Source organism: Misgurnus anguillicaudatus, unplaced genomic scaffold, assembly GCF_027580225.2.
Source record: "Misgurnus anguillicaudatus unplaced genomic scaffold, ASM2758022v2 HiC_scaffold_32, whole genome shotgun sequence".
NCBI lineage: Eukaryota > Metazoa > Chordata > Actinopteri > Cypriniformes > Cobitidae > Misgurnus > Misgurnus anguillicaudatus.
In genome coordinates this window covers 1,892,316-1,912,922 of record NW_027395282.1, presented here as the reverse complement: position 1 = coordinate 1,912,922, position 20,607 = coordinate 1,892,316, and positions in this window count along the sequence as shown.

Below are 20,607 nucleotides of genomic sequence, written 5' to 3'. Positions count from 1 at the left end.
CATTTTCATATCATGCACTATTGCATTTGTTTTCAATATGTACACTTAAAAAAAAAGAAGGCACAAAAGTTGTCACTGGGGCGGTACCTTTTTAAAAAGTACACTTTGTTTACCTCAAAGGTACATACAGTGAGGAAAATAAGTATTTGAACACCCTGCTATTTTGCAAGTTCGCCCACTTAGAAATCATGGAGGGATCTGAAATTGTCATCGTAGGTGCATGTCTACTGTGAGAGACATGATCTTAAAAAAATCACAATGTATGATTTTTTTAACTATTTATTTGTATGATACAGCTGCAAATAAATATTTGAACACCTGTCTATCAGCTAGAATTCTGACCCTCAAAGACCTTTAAAATGTCCACCTCCACTCCATTTATTATCCTAAATTAGATGCACCTGTTTAAGGTCATTAGCTGCATAAAGACACCTGTCCACCCCATACAGTAAGAATCCAACTACTAACATGGCGAAGACCAAAGAGCTCTCCAAAGACACTAGAGACAAAATTGTACACCTCCACAAGGCTGGAAAGGGCTACTGTTGGAGCAATCATTAGATAATGGAAGAAGCTAAACATGACTGTCAATCTCCCTCAGACTGGGGCTCCATGCAAAATCTCACCTCGTGGGGTCTCAATGATCCTAAGAAAGGTGAGAAATCAGCCCAGAACTACACGGGAGGAGCTGGTCAATGACCTAAAAAGAGCTGGGACCACCGTTTCCAAGGTTACTTTTGGTAATACACTAAGATGTCATGGTTTGAAATCATGCATGGCACGGAAGGTTCCCCTGCTTAAACCAGCACATGTCCAGGCCCGTCATAAGTTTGCCAATGACCATTTGGATGATCCAGAGGAGTCCTGGGAGAAAGGCCAGTGACAGGCCAGAAACATGACTGATCTAGAGAAGATCTGTGTGGAGGAGTGGGCCAAAATTCCCTCCTGCAGTGTGTGCAAACCTGGTTGAATAACTATTGGAAACGTTGACCTCCCTAATTGCAAACAACTGCTACTGTATCAAATAGATTTTTCTCGGGTGTTCAAATACTTATTTGCAGCTGTATCATACAAATAAATAGTTAAAAAATCATACATTGTGATTTCTGGATTTTTTTAGATTATGTCTCTCACAGTGGACATGCACCTACGATGACAATTTAGACCTCTCCATGATTTCAAAGTGGGAGAACTTGCAAAATAGCAGGGTGTTCAAATACTTATTTTCCTCACTGTATATGTCCAAAATTGTATATATTTGGACCGCCCCAGTGACAACCTTTGTACCTTTTGTTCTAAGAGTGTACTGTATATTTAAACTGCTGACTTTATAATATCTTACCAAGTCATGTGTCCTTACTTGAATAATAACTGTATGCATACTTTTTTTTAAAGGTGTCGCATAATGTATAACTGTATTTACCTCGGCATAGATAAATAATACGAGCTCTGTACATGGCAATGACATATCATGAGCCTCAAACACGATTGTTTCCTCCTTCTTATGTAAACCTCATCTAAGACCGCTGGAAAACCGACCAATCTCAACATAACACCAACTGTGATGTCACAGTCGATATATACGCCCCCAACATTAAATTACACATTAAATTAATAACAAAGTTTGCTAAAACAAAGTTTTGACTGCTTGAGTTAGCGCTATATGCTAGTTAATGCTACATGCTAACGTTTAGGCTGAAGTTCTACTATTGTTGTTACAGTTACGTTTTGCCTATCTATACAGAAACGTCCATTAACAATCTCCAAACAATTGATTATTCCTCAAAATCTGTATCTTCATCTGATACAGACTCAAACATAAGATCTGTTTACACACACACAGAGCTACTGAAGGAGAAACAGCCAATCAGAGCAGAGCTCAACATTATTATTCATGACCCTTTTAAATAAGGTAATAATAGACCATTTAATGAAGGCAAATCCTAAATGGACATCATGAATCATTCTTGCACTTAATAAAGTCACATATTTTCTATGTAAATATCAGAGAACAATTTAACATATTATTTCAATGCATTCTTTGGCACCTTTAAGAAACTGACTAAAAGTTTAAGATATGCACTAAAATGATCAACAGGACAGATATTCAATATTGTTTTCCCAACAAAACTATTTGTGGGAATGGTATTCAAGAACACCAGACTGACTGTAAACAACTTTTTGTGCTTTTGTCACGTCACCAACAAACAAACTATTTTTAGTGCATCTAAATACTAAGCGACTTCAGCTGTGGTTTTGTGGGTATAGCCCATGTTTATATCAGCTTAACTGAATTAAGATGCTTCCCACCCCTAAAGCCTCCCGCCCCGTTCATCTGAACCTGATGAAGTCAATAAGTGTGTTTATATTTCACGCTAAAGTTTCAATTTAAATCTGTTATGCATGCAGTAGCAATGTATTGTATTGTATTGCTTGCATAAATATCTGCACATCTTTTGGCCTCTGTAAAGACTCAGTAAATTTCCACTTGTTTGTTACTTCTCCTGTCTTGATCACAAGATCACTTTTTTTCTTTCACAGTTCTCCCACAACTGCAGCGTTGTTCTCAATGTTGACCAATTGCAGGCAATGGCTGTCAATCACATGCTTAGCTGTTAATTACTTGTTCAGCTATCAATCAGCTGCATACCCATATTGCAAAAAATAAATGTATCTGTCCAAAAATATATGCTAAATATTGCATAAATATTGCATATATTGGAAATATGCATTTTGTAAAAAGTAATGCTCAAATGAATGAATGAATATATTGTTACATTTGAAAATATATTTAGTTTTAACCTAAATATATCAATATATATATTAAAATATATATTTCATGGACAAGCAAATACATTTCAAATTTGCCAAAAATGTATTCTTTGCCAAAATATATTTTAAATATATGATAAATACAAGTTACTTTTATAAAGTATATTTTAGAAGTTGAATATATATATTTAATTTTAACTTTTTTAAATGTTTTGTTTATGGGTTTGTAACATAAAAAAGTGTTTCTTCCAATAAAACGTGAATATATTTCCTTGGATTAAATTATATGAAAAATATATTTCAATATTTCCAATTGTTGTATATTTTGAAATATATTTAAAATATATTTATTTATTTAATTATTTGCCGCATTGATCTGTTTACAATGCATAAATGTAGAATAGTTGTTTTCCTATGATTTTTACCACACTGCACTAAATTAAAGGTCCAGTGTGTAAAATTTTAGCGACATCTAGTGGTGAGGTTGCGAATTGCAACCAATGGCCCTGCCCACTGCTCACCACTCGCTTTTGAAGCGCATAGAGAAGCTACGGTAGTCACCACCAGAAAAACATGTAATTGACGGAGACAACTTAATAAAAAAAGTTTGTCCATTAAGGGCTTCTGTAGAAACATGGCGGCATAAAATGGCGACTTCCGCGTAAGGGGACCCTCTGTGTATGTAGATAAAAACGTCTCTTATTCTTATTAAACATAACGGTTCATTATAAAAAGGTCTTTATACACCTCTGATAATATAGTTTTGTATATTATTTTGCATTTCTGTCAAGAGGTCCTTCTGAAAATTACACACTGCACCTTTAAATATGCCTGCCCTACACTGTAAAAATTTCCTGTTGCACTTTAATTTTAATTAAATGTACAAGTCAATAAAAACTTGGCAAAACAATTCAAGGTAGACATACTGACACAGAACAGTTTAAACCACAGAGGAAGTAAAATGTCGCAATATGCAATGGACAGGCAAAATGATTATACAAGATTATACAGCTTTATTTCTGTAACAAGACATAAAACTATAATAAGTGAAGCCGTCATCCTCCATTGTGCTGCTAAGAGAGACGCACGACACGCCTTGAGATGGGAATATCCGATCCCTCCGCTTACATTGTAGACACAAATGTGTGTATCCAATATATATATATATATATATATACGATTTATTTCCACTTCTGAATGAGGCCTGAAACCGATCTGAGATAATCAAAATCTATGCAATTTTTTCCAGCTTACATGTTCGTGGGTCATATCCGATTTGTGCCACTTGAGAGATTATTTTTTGTAATTAAGTCACTTTAAACAGGTAGTGTAAATGTGGCCTATGAGTATTAAATGGAAACCAGATCATTTTTTGGCAGTGCGACTGCTCATATTGTACACTCTCAGAAGGAGGTACAAAAGCTGTTGGTGGGACGGTAATCTTTAAATAGGTCTTAATAACTTTGAGGTACTAACATGCTTCATTACGATACATTCACACGGTGCGAAAGCGTTAATAGAGACATAACCTGAAAACCACGCCCACCGGGGGGGGGGAACAATCCATCCGTCTCCATTGACTTTGTATTGCGAGAGGCCGCCTCCTTGTCATTTCTGGCTTATAACAAAAAACAGAATAATGCCTAAAAGCTGCTGTGTGACAAGATGTACAGCTAACAAGCCAAAAAACACAGAAATAAGTTTTTTAAGCTGTCGAGCCGTAAAACCCAGCCTTTAAGGAGAAAAAAGTGGGTCGCCGACCATGTTTCCCCCTAGTGGACGCAGTTCTACTAATATGAGTACTATGAAAAGTTGCCTGTTTCCACTTTTGTGTCTTTAAACGCTCGTTTTTTGGGGTTGACAGCTTATAAAAACTTATTTCTGTGTTTTTTGGCTTGTTAGCTGTGCATCTTGTCACACAGCAGCTTTACGGCATTATTCAGTTTTTTGTTATAAGCCAGAAATGACAAGGAGGCAGCCTCTCGCAATACAAAGTCAATGGAGATGGTTGGATTGTTTTCCCCCCGGTGGGCGTGGTTTTCAAATTTGCATAACTGCGCTCTGTCTCTATACTTGACGGAAGGCGTGTCTGAACCGTGGCCAACAGCCAATCACAGTAGCCACAATACATGCTACGGCATTGCATAAATGTAATTGGCTGGTTCGCACTAGGTTATTTGCATAAGGCGGTTTGATTGGTTGACGCACGCAAATTTGCGCTTGAAAAATTGAGAAACGTTGACGGATCCTCAATTCAGTTTGGCAACACATGACGTCACCTAAGTAAATGAGAAGCGTTAAGGGGTTGTGCACACCAAAACTTTTAAACGTGACTAAAAACGCCTGGAGGAAACCGATTGCCAGCTGTTTTTCAGCTGAGCGCCAGCTTTCTTCAGCCGAGTGCTTTGGTAGCTGTAATACTTGAGCTGTGAGCCGGTTGGTTGTTGTGATACTTGTCCCGCCCCTCCTCCACTGTAATTGGACGGCCGTGTGAGAACTGACATTGACGAGCGGAGCTTTTCACGCAAAGTTGAATCTCTTTCAATTCTTGACGCTCAGCACCGAGCGCGGAAAAACCGCCAAGCGTCGGCTTTCAGTGCGGAAAAAAACACTAGCTGGTGGCTTATTTGAAAAATGCCTAGCTTCTATTGGAAACCATTGAAAACATGCACCAGCCGCGGGCGTAAAAGCTTTGGTGTGCACGTCCCCTAACACTTTTTTGTCAAAAGCACCCATTTGAAAGTACCATTAACTCTTTCGCCGCCATTGACGAGATATCTCGTCAATTAAGAGAAAACGCTTCCCCGCCAATGACGAGATTTTCCGTCTTTCCGCAATACCGCTATTATCCACCAGGTGGCGGACTTCCGCAACTTATACAACCGGGAAGTAGTGCCTCACGTGAAAGAGAAAGAAGTCCGTGTATGTTTTAAAGATCACTCTGCATCTGATCTCTATCAAAAGTCCTTCGCAAAAAAGGAATTATCTCAGCTTTTTGCTCAAAATTGGGTGTTTTTCAAGAAACCTACCCATGTTTGAGAGGTGATTACAAGAGAACTAATGAAGGTAGGATGAAATGGGTTTTTTTTTGTTTGAAAGCAGAGGGTCTGTTTATATATTTAAAGAAGAACATTTTCTGGAAGGCAATAAACTTTTGTGAAAATCATGAAAAATGCTGGTGCTGGCTGGCAACTTTTTTAAAAAACACTGGCAGGAAAAGAGTTAAAGTGCAAAGGTGACCGCTTCTGTACCTTTTATAATGAGAATAAACTCAAATTTTTGGTATTTAAATGTGAGGGGGTTTAAATTTGGACTTGGCCCATGACAATATTACCAACTTATGTATGTAGTGTATGTGTAACATTATAAAATTATAAAAAAAATCTAATATTTATATATGCACTGATAAAAAGACTAAATTATAAGCCAAAATTCTCCATGGTCATGTTTTGTGTATAAGAGGATCTCTGCAAAAAAATTTCACAAATCAACATAATTTTTTAAGTTAAAGTAGCATAAAAATATAAGTTAAACAACTTCTACTAGTTTTTATAAGTTATGTCAACTATTCACAGGTCAAAACTTAGAATAGAAAGTTGAATTGGTTTGCAAAGCAAGTTGTTTAAACTTCATGCTGCATTTTTTTACAGTGCAGAGAGCATGGATGTGTCTCAAACATTCGAACGCTTGTCTATACGACTAAACTGTCAGTATTTTTCCACTAGCAGCTACAGAGGAAGCTAGAAAGGGGAAGTCGAAGCCTGCCATCGGTCTTGTTTACAAGTCTTTTTGCAGCCTTGCTCATTTCTCGACATGGGCTTTCACACGTTTTAAGAAATCTCTTGGACGATGTTTAAAGGCATTTTAGCAAAACTAACTCATTTGTGAGACAGAAAGGCAACGAAAACAAAGTCAACATTTCCTCACGAAAAATTAAACTGATTCATTTCCTCTCCAATAACTTTGTAAAAAGATTAAAGTGTCATGTCACAGAAGAAAAACAGTTGCACCCACTGTTTCCTTACACACGTTCTCACTGTTTCCTTACATAGCGCTGACTGTCTGAAACAGTAACACCATACGCATGAAACTTTGTACCTTACTAGACTTCAAGTACAGTAATACTTGGAAAAGCTGCTGGGTGTTGCATTGAATAAAAACCTATATAAGCAACATTGTTGTGACTGATAATAGTTGCACCACCTTTATCTACAGTAGCAATCTAAACATAAAACTCGGATTTTGCATACATCTGCAAACACTGTAAAGACAAACCACAACAAACTGTCATTTGACACCGTCTGTGCAAGTCGTACTTGGCCTTACACTACATGCTAACATCACACTGAACAAAATACTAAACATAAGCAAAATGCATTTCATGAAAGCATTTCTAGTAAATTGCTTTAACAAACAATTTACACAACTCAAACTTATTTTGTTTGTTTTAATATTACAAATCATGTAAAAGTATTGCCACTTTAGAAAAGGTCAGATGAAACAAGATTAATATCGTTAACTAAAATTATTAAAACACATCTGATAATTGGAATCTAGCCAGCCACTAAGATGACATTGGAGTAAAAAAATCTAAAGTTTAGTTTTATGTGCTCACGTGAAACTGTCGCATGCTCACGTGAAACTTTCATGTGCAGAATTTTTTTTTTAAGTTAAGTTTCGCGTGAGTTTACTCGCTTCATTTGCGCGTGAAATTCTAGTCATCGAGACATTCATGCGGAAATTTGCATTATGGGAAGGGCTTCTGCGACTCCGCTCACTTCCTGTAATCATGTCACTACTAAAGCAAGCTCTTGATTGGTTATGGCAGCGCGTTTTTCCGCCAAAGTTTAAATTTTGTAACTTGCGCATTTCCCACGGCAATGCTCAATTCGCGCCATTCACACGAACGAGATGCGTGAATTAGACGGAATCATGTCTACCGCGCCACGGTAAACACCTCATTCGTGCCGCGAGACCTCCAGAAGCGCGTCAACGCGTCTTCACATTGACTTAACATTGAAACCACTCGCGCTTACCACGGCTGGTGTGAATGCAGCATTACTCATCCAAAGAAAATGTCATGAAAAATTGTGAATCGGATAATTTGTGCCCTTTAAGTTGAATTAAATGAAAATTGATGAAAAACATAGATAACTTACCTTTTTAAATTGAACCAACTTTTATTTTTACAGTGAAGTAAATGATCATTAGAAATGTTACCTTGGCAAAAAAAATGAAAGAATTTTAAGTTTGGGGACTAAAACTATTAAATGAAGCAAAATAAAAACTAAAATAAAACTAAAACTCCTTAATAGCTCAGTGGTAGAGCATTGCATCAGCAGCACAAAAGGTTATGGGTTTGAACTCAGGCAACGAATATAGACAAAAATGTATACCTCGTAACTCACTGTAAGTCACTTTGGATAAAACCGTCAGCCAAATTATATTTATTACATTTAACTTTTATTAGCAATATTGGGGCAGAGCTGATGCAGTGGGTGCTCCGACACATGGCAAAGATGAACTTTCGGTTGCCCAAGTCTATTGCCAGGTCGAGGTCCTTTGCCTATTGCATACCCATCTCTTCACACTGTAAAAAATGCAAAATTTTTGTCAAATCAACCTAATTTTTAAAGTTAAAATATAAGTTAAACAACCTAAACTAACGAAGGCTATCTGTGCTGCTACACGTGGGTTGCTGCCCAGTTTAATGTTTTTAAATGTAATATAGCCATGTTTAATAACGGCTTTTTAATAAAGGCTTTTTAATAAAGGCTTTTTAATAAAGGCTTTTTATAACACTTTTTTGAATACAAAGAGTGGCTTTTTTGAAGTTTTGTACCCTATACCAAAGAGCACCTTCAATTTTTCAAAAAAAAAAAAATATATATATATATATATATATAAAAATCTAAAGTGCTAAGAAATAGCAGAATATATATATATATTTCTTAGCACTTTAGATTTTTCCTGACTTCATAAACCTAAACTAAATTTAATAAGTTATGTAAACTATTTACAGGTTAAAACTTTATATATTATGTTGAATTGACTTGCAAAACCAAGTTGTTTTTAACTTCATGCTGTGTTTCCTTAATGCACACTGTCTGTCACAAAAAGGCAGAAATGACTAAAATAACTAAACATAATATTGGCAATGTTAGTTGGAAAAATAGCAAAGTAAATTAAACTAAAATTAAAAATCTAAAGGTTAAAGCTAATTCCAAATATAAACAAAACTATAATTATGAGCCAGCCCTGTTTTTAAGTGGTTAAAATGAAACTTAAAAGAGGAAGCTAAGTCTGTGTGACCTGAAATGACATTTAAAATAAATCTATAACGGTCTTATTTAAAGCACATTCAGGTCAGACCATTCTGTGTTTTGATGACCCTGTGCCATTTAGTGGAGCAGAACCTCATCCTTGACCCAACATCAATCTGACAAATCCTTTATTTACCAATGCTTGACTTGAGTTAACCATTTATACTTATGACATCATTGTTTCTCATGAACTGCATCCTTATTCTGCTAATAACCTTGACTGAATAGTTAACAAAGAAAGTAATAGTTCACTGAGAACAGAATATCCTCTCATTGTGAACTTGTTGTGCTCTCATTGTGTTATTTTACAAACCCGAAGCTTGTTATCTTCTTATCGACTGAAATGTATGTTAATCATGATGGTTAAATCTGGCGAGCATGTTGACATTCGAATCTGGGATGTAATATAACATGCAATAATCAAATTGACACAATGCATCGTCATTATGGTAAATGTACAATATACAGAAAATAGCAAGAGGGCAATTTTTGTTTTGAACACAACACAAAGGCAGAAACATATTTGTGGTCAAATTTCTTTTGATAGAATCCATTGTCAAGGAAAGTTAGTCAAATGGGTTCAGACCATCATATTTTAGGTTGAACTATTCTTGTAATTATTGTCAAACAGATTACTGTTGAAGAAACAAAGAGATACAATATCATAGAGGTGCTCCTTGATATACGCTCCTAGACTAAAGTCTCATAACACACCTGCATGTTTCTAGTTAATACAATGCAGTGCAACATATGTTCACATGCAGATGACTGAGTTGACAGAGTCCTTGACCTCAGACCCTATACAGTACGTCATCTAATCCTCTTTGCTGCTTTCTCTTCTCTTCTCTGCTCTAGTTGGTCGTTGTGAAAGGCAATGTCAATCCTAACTGCGTCCCAACAACATCCTAAATGTTATGAACACACCTGAGAGGTCACAAGCAGAACGTCCTATCAGAAACTCAACTAATCAAGACATCCTATAAATCTTTCCAATGTCTCTATACTTTATATTCGCTACAGTGTAAAATTTGGTGCATTACAACTAAATTCAATGAATCAAAAAGGACTGAGCTATAGTGATGCTAAAACAAACAAGTTAAAATTGTCTATAGCTAAAGTTAAAGTGGAATAAACATTTAAAATAGTAAGGTGAAATGAATCATAAAGCCAATTTGATTAAATTTAAAGAAACAGTATGTAGGATTGTGGCCAAAACTGGTACTGCAATCACACAACTTGTGGCCAATACACAAAATGACTAGGGATGCACCGAATCCAGGATTCGGATTCGGCCGAATACTGGGCTTTTTGACGGGGTTCGGGTTCGGCCGAATCCTAGATTTTTTTTCCACCGAACCGAACCCTAGGCTTGCGCTACGCTGGTCGACGTCACGCGGCCGTTGATTACACACATCGGGTGCTAACGTGGAGATGAGCTCTTTCTTTCGGTGAGCCTTAGGGGCTGGACACACCAAAACTTTTAAACACGGCTGAAAACGCCTTGAGGACGCCAAATGCCAGCTGTTTTTCAGCCGAGCGCTTGGTAGCTGTGATGCTTCAGCTGTGAGCCGGTTGGTTGCTGTGGTAATGTCCCGCCCCTCCTCCACTGTAATTGGACGGCCGTCTGAAAACTGACATTGACGAGCGGAGCTTCTCACTCAAAGTTAAATATAGTTTTCAGTGTGGAGCTCCTTGCTTATTAGAAAAAAGAGCGTGTCGCAACGCATCACTTTCATTATGCATAGGGTAATTGTCAAAATAGTTTTCCAACTTGTCATCCTGGCATAATGTACAGTTAAAATTAAATAAAATGAAAAATACACTGCTGTGGACGTTGTATAATTCATTAATGTGTTTTACTGTGTTAATGGAATAAGGATGCGAGTAGGATTCGGTATTCGGTTTCGGATTCGGCCGAATCTTAAACGGTGGATTCGGGATTCGGCCGAACCTAAAAAATCTGGATTCGGTGCATCCCTAAAAATGACAACATAAACATCAGTTGAGGGCTGGAACTGCACTTTTTAAATGACAATATCCTGGCGGGACCACTGTGATATAAGTATTTGAAATAAAAATTACTTCTTAATGTCTGGTGACATATCAGGGCCATTTTATGATTAATTGATATAAATTTCTTACATACTGTTCCTTTAAAAATGTAAGGAAGCAAAATTATTTTTCCCTTGTCCTAGAAATGTAAAATATAAATCATACAAATACTGCAAATAATACAACACTAATCATTACATTTAAAAACAATGATACTGTAAACAACATCTATAAAAATATAAAAATAAAGACTATATGAAGAGTGTCGTTGCAAAACGAGATAAATCCATTTTTAACATTTTTGTCAAAACATGTTAATTATTATGTTATCATGTTATTATTTTGCTTTATGGTGCTACTTAGCTGTATTTTTTAAGATATGAAGGTTTAAATCAAAACAAACCAACTGCAGTTGCATTGAAATGAATTGGAATGCAGAACCAAAAAACGTGATTTCTGAACAATTAACAAAACGGTGGTTATCTCGTTTCGCAAAGAAACTCTTCATATAATATGGATAAGAATGATTTATAGCAATGTTGAGTGTCCTACAATTATGATGTAATTTAAATTTTTTGTGAAATGTTACAGTATACCCTCTATAAAGGCATTTTATTATGAGTCAAATTATACATAAATTGTGAAAAAAAAATATATAACTTATAACTCATTTAAAAAAAAAATTGCCAGCCAACCTTTTTGTGATTTTACAAAAGCTTCCAAACGGAAAATGTTCTTCTAAAAATATATAAACACAAATATATCAAATGAAAGAACAGACCCTCTGCTTTAAAAACAAAATGGGAAAAAACATTTCATCATACACTGAAAAAAAATCCATTCAATTTACTATATATTTTTTAAGGTAAGTGGTTGCAACCAATTTATTTAAGCAACATTTAAAAACTTTTGTTTAAATGTAGCTTAAATAAATTGATTGCAACCACTTACCTTAAAAAATTGAGTAAATTGAATGAATCTTTTTTTTCAGTATATGTATATTTTTTTCTCTGCTTATAAACTCTTACATTTGGGTACTTTCTTTAAAAATACATTATTTTAGCAAAAAAGCTGAAATAATTGCATTTTTGTAAAGGAATTTTGTTAGAGATTCAGAACGATCAAAACATAAACGTACAATTAAAAAATATTTTTTTTCTTCTTTTTTTGATAAATTATGGAAGTCCGCCCTTTATTGGATACTCGCAGTATTACAGATTAACATAAAACCTCATCAGTAACACGTTTTTTATGCAAATGTTTTTTCTTAAATGACGAGATATCTCGTCAATGGCAGGGAAAGAGTTAACTGTTTTGTATTTAGGACACATGAAATGGCAAACAAAGAAGCCAGCCATTTTTCCATCACAGAATATTCTCTAACAAAACAAAATGTGAGATGAGTTTATTAGATAAATAAATGAGAGGTGTTTTACAGTGATTTTGGATGTGCATATCTGAAAAAAAAACTCTTAACCGTATCATTAAAAGAATCTTAATGTTGTTTTGTGGTTAAACAAATGATGACGACTTGACAGTAATAATCCAAAACAAGATGTCCAAATGAGAAATGTCTCCAGTTGCCTGAGATAATTCTTAAAAAAACAACTATGTGAAAAGAAAATTTTAATCTTTTAATTTAATATCAGCTTTGCATGAAATACAAAAATCTTTTGTGAAGGTGTCATAATATTTGGTTGATTAATATTTACATTGTAAAATGCTGGGTTGTTTTAACTCAAGGCTGGGTAAATATTGGACAGAACAGATTTTGGGTTATAAATAAACCCATGCATTGTTACCCAGCCATGGGTTGAAACAACACAGCCATTGCATTGAAGCAACCCAACATAGGTTTATTTATAACTCAACATGGGTTCTGTTCAATATTTACCCAGCCTTGGGTTAGAAACAACCCTTTAGTTTCAACAACCTTAGTTTCTCCATTTATGTCCAAACAAGTGCGATGTAAAGATTTTTAAACATTAATTTATTTACAGATTGGACGCGCAAAATAATGAATGCCCCAGCATGTCAGAAAAGCCAATCACATGCTTGATCACCATCCAAAGCAAACAACAGAGGTCACAGTCTTGCTTCAATCCCATCATGCTTTTGATCAAAATCATGTCAGCATGAGAACGACCCAGGAGTCTTTGTAATTAATGTACTGTATTATTACGGTCTGATGAATCACTCGTACGGTAACTAGCTGTGTCTCAGGACCCCATTAAAGAAATGTATATGTTCGGCAAGGATAATGATTTTGTCAGTGCCCCATGTTGATATCGGTCACCCGGTGTTCACGAAATGAGTTGCACTTTTTCACACACTTCAAAATAACATAACTACTTAAGATTCCAAGAGGTGAACTATTACCCCACAGTATCGTGTAACTAGTATCATTTTTAAGTGCTTCTTACAAAAATTAAATCTCAAATGAATCCCAAAAGTATTTTCTTGGAAAAAGGTCATTCCTGCATGCTTGAGAAGACAATGTTTTATACCATTAGGATGGATAAGAGTTGAGCGTGTAAGCTAGTTATCGTGTTGAACCTTTCTTCAGAGAATTGACATAACCATGCTTTAACACATATAACCCAAAAATATTAATATTAGGATGTTATTGTGCAGAAGTGTGCTGTAGGGATCACTGAAGGCTTTTGTTTAGACATGTACCCATTAAGGATGCACATGAGGTGCCAATCTGTGAAGGTTACCACAGCAACCCCAATCCCAGTGCCCCATTCCAATTGGCAATATGGCAGATGGACAGTAACCACACAGCAAGGTAAAAAACATGTATCATTATACTATTTAACATATGTATATGATATGTATTTCTGTGCCTGTGCACCTCTCCAAAAACGTAACAATGCACCATTTGTGGGCCGCAAGCACTGTGATTGGTCTGCTAGAACCCCTCCCTCGGGTCAATGCATTTCCTTATTTGCATTTCACTGGCTTGCCACAATAAAAATTAAGATGGACCCAGTTAAGGAGCGTTGTTCCTCATGCAACAAAAGTCACTTATTTATCTTCATCACTGCTGACGCTTCTCCAACAACGCACTTCTGTTTTTTCGGCTTTTGCCTTGATTCTTGTGTATACACCAGTAAATGCCCTATAGGACACTTTACAATAATTAATTATTAATTAATTACATTTCATTTTATTTAATAATAAGTACACTACTAAGTACTTAAAACTACTGTTTACCCTACCCAGTCTCGCGAGGTTTCGTGATATAGTCACGTAATTTTTTATTCTTTTTTTGTGATCGTATAACAAATTCCTGTTTTCGTGTGATTATTGCGTATTGGTTACTCAATTGCTTTTTCCTATTTTTAAACCATTGTCGCCTCGGTTTAGGGTTAGATTTGGTGCTTGCATTAGAATGTCACTTTATATATATTGGTTTATACTATTTTTTCGAATGTATTTTTTATATGTCGCCTGCGTTAGGGTTAGAGTTGGGTAGGGAAGTCATTTTATGTAAATATAACATTAACCGAAGCGAGAATGGTAAGAAAATAGGACAAAAACAGGAATTCGTTATATGATCACGAAAAAAATGTGAAATTCGTGATATCATGAAAAAAATTACGTGACTACATAACGAAATTTCATGAGACTGGGATGGTTTACCATAAGTACTGTTTACCACATGAAGAGTTTGGTTCCAAAACGAGATAACTCCATTTAAAAAAAAAGTAAAAACATGTTTATTATTATGATATCATAATAATAATCATAATAATCAGCTACTTAGCTGTGTTTTTTATTTATGAAGGCTTAAATCAAAACAAACTAACTGCAGTTTGATTGATATTAATTGGAATGCACCGGGTGTGTCTTGAAAAGTGAAGCCGCTGGCTCTTTGATCGCCCCCTAGTGGCTGGCTGCAGTACAAGTCACAAACCCCGCCCTCTCCATTCAAACGAATCTAAATAAAAAAATTATTTACACTTCCAATAAAAGTTTCCAAAAGATGGTTTTGGTCCTTTCAAGTAGTTGGGTGATTCTCACGAAAACTTGGTTTTAAACATGTCAAGCATGAAAATGTAAAAATTGCTTAAATTTACTTTTTTCCCCACCAGACATTGAAAAACAAAGTCTGGAGTAAATGGGAACATTAATTTAAAAACTTTTACTTATCATTTAACACTTTTTGTAACATAATTTAAAAAATTTGTCCTAAAAAATCTCATTACCGCAACAGTCAGAAAACATCAACACTGACATATTTTCAAAATGACATGACAAACCTGAAAGAACATAACTTGGAGATTCTGCACATGCATTAAAAATCAAAGTATTATGCTTCTATTAATTAAATTAACATTTAATAAGCATCTGTTGCGGTAATGATAATCAAAATGTCGTGTAAGCATTCTGACAAGACAATATTTCAAATTAACTGTAAAAAAATGATCTTACCTGGTAGCCATCTTGAAGTAACTGGTCCATGTGCTTGGTTACTCAAAATCAAACTTTATTAAAATTCTGTATGTGTGCTTAAACTGTTCTCAAAAAGTGTTGCGGAGGATGAGAACATCAGGCATGGACACATCATTTTCCTAATTTTTCTTCATTATTATTATACATGAATATTCAGTAAATATTTTTTCTGTCATCTAAAGTAGTCTAGCAAAACATCCATTTATTTTGTTTCTTAATATTTTTGTGTTAATTTGATTAAATTACAACATAACGCATGTTCAAACACAAGCCGGACACATTGCGGTAATGAGAATTTCAGCAGAAAATGAGATAAAATTTACAATTATACATTCTTATGTTGAAATCACACATTGTGCAAGGTAGAACACAGTATTGTGTTAATTCTGATGCTTTTTAATGTTACTATATTACACATTTTAAAGCTCAAATCATTAGTGCCGTGGTGTTTCAATGGTTTCGTGAGAATCACCCAGTTGTTATCACGCTGATATATGTTCAAGTGTACATTTTTGTGATAAGTTTCATTTTAGCTAGTAATTTGATGCTATAGGAACGGTGCGTGTCGTTATGATTGGCATGGTTGAAATGGTCGCGTGAGCGTTTGGGTGAAAGTTTGATAGCGCGGCTCTACGGACGATTCCTTCTCCGCATGCCTTGGCTCCAAACTGACGTTTTTACGTAACATGGTGGTGACTATGGTAGGAAATTTTTGGTTTCAATTCATTACAATGGAGGGAGGTGACGTCGCATCGTTCATCTTTTTTACGGAATCACGATCAAAAAACACAATTTTTTAAAAAATGTAAGAGTTATGGAACCAAACTCCTATATTTTTGTATACTTAAAACTAATTTATACCACTTTTTTGTTGTTCACAAAAGTCACAGAAACTTATTAACAACACTAGATTATGTGACTCATTAAATTAAAACCAGTGAAAGGCATTACACTTCTGAACAATGGTAACCACAAAACAACAGCTAACACTTCTAAATCTCTAATGTTTAACACTATTGAGTCTTTCTCTTTACTAAAAACGAATAAAATATCAAAAATGCTCGCGTAAGCAGGCTCGTGTAAAGCATGCTGGGAACTGGAAATCCTCCTCAACCAATCGTGTTGATTTAACTTTAAATTGAAGTAAATGTTCTTATCTTACCTGGCAAATTGAATGCCATTAAAATCATCACAACCACCAAAAGTTTGCAATTATTTGCAGTGTGAAATGACTCTGTTTGGAATTAATAAATACATTTTTTAAGTTAGCTAAGTTTTTATTTGAGTTTCTGGAAGTCAAAATGGTGAATGGTTGAACCATTAAGTTTATTAAACTTTTTCACAGGTTTGAGTACATTTTAAATGAGTACATTGAACCATTTGGGACGTGAACAATACCACAGAAGTAGCCTCCCTGTAGGTCCTACGCGGAAGTATAAATCAGCCTTTAGTTGACACGTAGTTACGAAGTTATTTATAGTTAGTAGGGTGTCTAAAGTAGCCTAGAAATCTAGACGCACCCTAGCGGCCGCAAAATATATTTGCTGCCAGGGTTTAGTCTAGGCACTCACAATACACTTAACAGCTCCAAAAACCAAAATTTGGTCATTCCAATCACATCGTGTGTAGCGTCTGTGGGGCGGGCTTAACATGATGACGACAGAGCTTCCTGCGACGGTTCCTACTTGAAAACAAAGAATGGCTGCTGCTGCTGGCGAACAGCTTTCTTTTGAAGCGGCTTTGGCCGTGACTCTGGAGGACTTAGACTTATGTTTTTCTTTGAGAGAAGAGCAAATAACCCTACTGAAGTCCTTTTTAAGCAAGAAAGATGTGTTTGGAGTTTTGCCGACTGGTTACGGTAAAAGTTTGATATACCAATTAGCTCCACTGGTGGGGAAACGCATGGGACTCATACGTCACCTTCTTCGTTGCTCTGATTGGTCATAGCGCTATCCTATTGCGTGCAGAGGCATTTTGAGGGACAACCTTATATCCCGCCCCTTGCATTGAGCCGTTTGTGTGAAGAGTTGCCAGACCTTACATCTTGATGTAGGTCTGGCTAACCAGGCTATGTCTAAAGTATATTGTCGAAATAAAGTGTAACCTTTATGAGTACCACCAAGGGTCTTCAAAATGAGTGCCTGTGATGGTTGCATGCCTGATTTTGAAATGCACCAGTTATTATTTAAATGCAATATTAAGTGTGTTTTTAATCAATAAAGGTTAATAAAGCTATGTTAAATGTTCAATGGTTCCTCCCACTTTATACAGTGTAGAGGAATCACTTTAGGGCTATATAGCACCATTGTAAAACCATATGTTGTTATGTAGAACTATAAGTGGTGCTATAGTCATGCAATACCACCACTTATAGTTTTACGTAGGTGCTATAGCACTTAAAGTGATTACAAGCAAGTGTACAACTTTTAGTGCTATTCAGCACCTTGTTTTAAGAGTTCATGTGGCAGAGGGTTCATGCTTGAACTTGCAATTTCTGTTCTTGTATAAACTGTGAGCATTCTCCATATGTTTATTTAAAGATACCAGCATAAAAAAATGTCAAAACAGAGATGAGCTCATTTGCATTCACCATTGAATTGTAACTCAAAATATAAAAATGCTATATTTGCCTTTGATTACTGTACAATGAATTTCAAAGACAGATATGATTTTGGCCTATTCAGCTACAGTAAGCTGTGCAACAATGCATAATATTCATCTTAATCCAGATAAAAACAACTGGATTATGACATCATTCGACAGACAAAAAAGTGGAATTCAAAAGGCAACCTACATTATATATAACTCTATAGCTCACTGCATACATGGCACTTGCTGATAAACTTCCAGATTGAGTAAATTAAGTAAACACACAATATAATGAAAAGTAAAATGCAGTGGACGTTTTCTCTTATCAGACATTTAAGACACTCATGCATGAATGTTTTGAATGAGATAGAGGATATTGGCCAGTGAATGACATTTCCAGTTATTGGGGTTATTGGATAAGGAATTTATTTGTTTATTGTTTCTTTTTTATTTAATAGTGGCCCACTAGTGAAAATGCTTCTCTTTTGCATTTTTCATGAACACATGTTTGTCAAAAACCTGATCTATTTCAAACCTGCATAACCTTACAGCATGTGCAAGGAAATCTGATCCGTAGAAAAAAGTTAATGTATCGTCACAAATTTCACAAATTTGCTTACATTTGATTAGGGACCTAAACCAAGTTCAGAGCACTTTATATTTGAAGAGCTCTGATGCAAAAGCCATTAAATGCCACCTCCATCAAAAATGAGATAATATTGACCACATGCTTTCGGCACTTATAACGTGTTCATCAAATACTTTTAACCAAGGTGCCAAAGTTTTTAACTTGGTTAAAGGTTGTAAAGAACCAAATTTTTGAGTTTTTATGACAGTAAAGAGTGACTGGAGACTTTTATACTTTTTGTACTTAGAGGTTTTTGCAATGAAAGACAGTCAAATTTGTTAAATTCATAAGAAAACATGTCAGACAAACTTAGAGGGTTTTGCATTTGAGCTCTTCATTCCTTCTTATCCCGAGAATATTAAAAGTGTCTAAAGGTGATAGATCTTTATCCTATTTAGCCCCAAAGCTCTGGAATGATTTACCCAACAATGTTCAAGAATCAGACACAGTCGATCAATTAAAGACATATCTCTTTAACAAAGAATTCACATAACTCATCTTGTAAATATACTTATGCCGCAATAGTTAGCTTGTTGTCTATAGAATCAGCTATGTTTGTCTCTCTCTCAAGGGTTTTTTTTCCAAAAAGGACTTTTTTCCCCTAATAAAAATAGGGTGTTTTTACTAGTTTTTTTCGACCCCTAGGGAGTCAGCTGACATTGGCTTAACTTTGAACACTCTTACATTATTACTACGCTCGCTAGTACGGTTTAATCTTAGCCGCTGTACTCTGCTGCTTATGTTGTCCCCCGATTTTTCTGTGTTTTCTCCTGCTTAATGTAAAGCTGTTTTGAAACAATTAAACAATTATAAAAAGCTCTCTCTATATATAAATAAATAAATAAATTATTTTATTGAAAAAAATGGTGTTTTTCTTTTTATAAAAATCATATATTCTTATTTAAAAAAATGTCATATTCATTTCCAGGTCCATGCAAAAATTCCTGATTTTTACAGTGGTGTCGGACTTTTGGTATTAGTGCAAAAAATACCTCCACAAGGGAAGCGCTGTCCTGGGCTGCATCTCAATCAGCTCCAATCGCAAAATCCTTCCAGTGCACTGGAACATTCGTTCCCCTAAAATTCCCACAATGCAATGCAAAACTAGTGAGTATCAATGGTTCCTATTTTACCGAAAATCACGTGACCTTTTCTGAAGCCGTCTAAATGATATTGCACAAGCCATCTCAATAAACGTGTCAAAACTTTTGAAAATACAATCATTTGTTTTAGTTTTCATATAAAAACACATTTCTTGACAGGTAGGGACCAATCTACTTAATATTTAAATGTAATATTCCTCTAAATTTATGCACGGATGTGTAAGAAAATAATGAAAGCATTTTTCACAATATACTTTAACATGTTAAAAATTAAGTTTTAATTTAATTTAATTTAATTTAATTTAATTTAATTTAATTTAATTTAATTTAATTTAATTTAATTTAATTTAATTTAGTTTTGTTTTGTTTTGTTTTGTTTTGTTTTGTTTTGTTTTGTTTTGTTTTGTTTTGTTTTGTTTTGTTTTGTTTTGTTTTGTTTTGTTTTGTTTTGTTTTGTTTTGTTTTGTTTTGTTTTATTTATTTATCAAGGACAATGCACAGACGAACATTAATCTCAGATAGAGAAAAGATAACATTAGACACTAAAATATAAAATTAACAATAAATAAGTCAGTGAATAAAATTACACATATTATTTCATCAGAGAGATGTTGGTTTTGCAGGTAGTTTATGAATAACAGCTGTGAATAATCACAACGCGCTTAAGCTGCCATGTCAC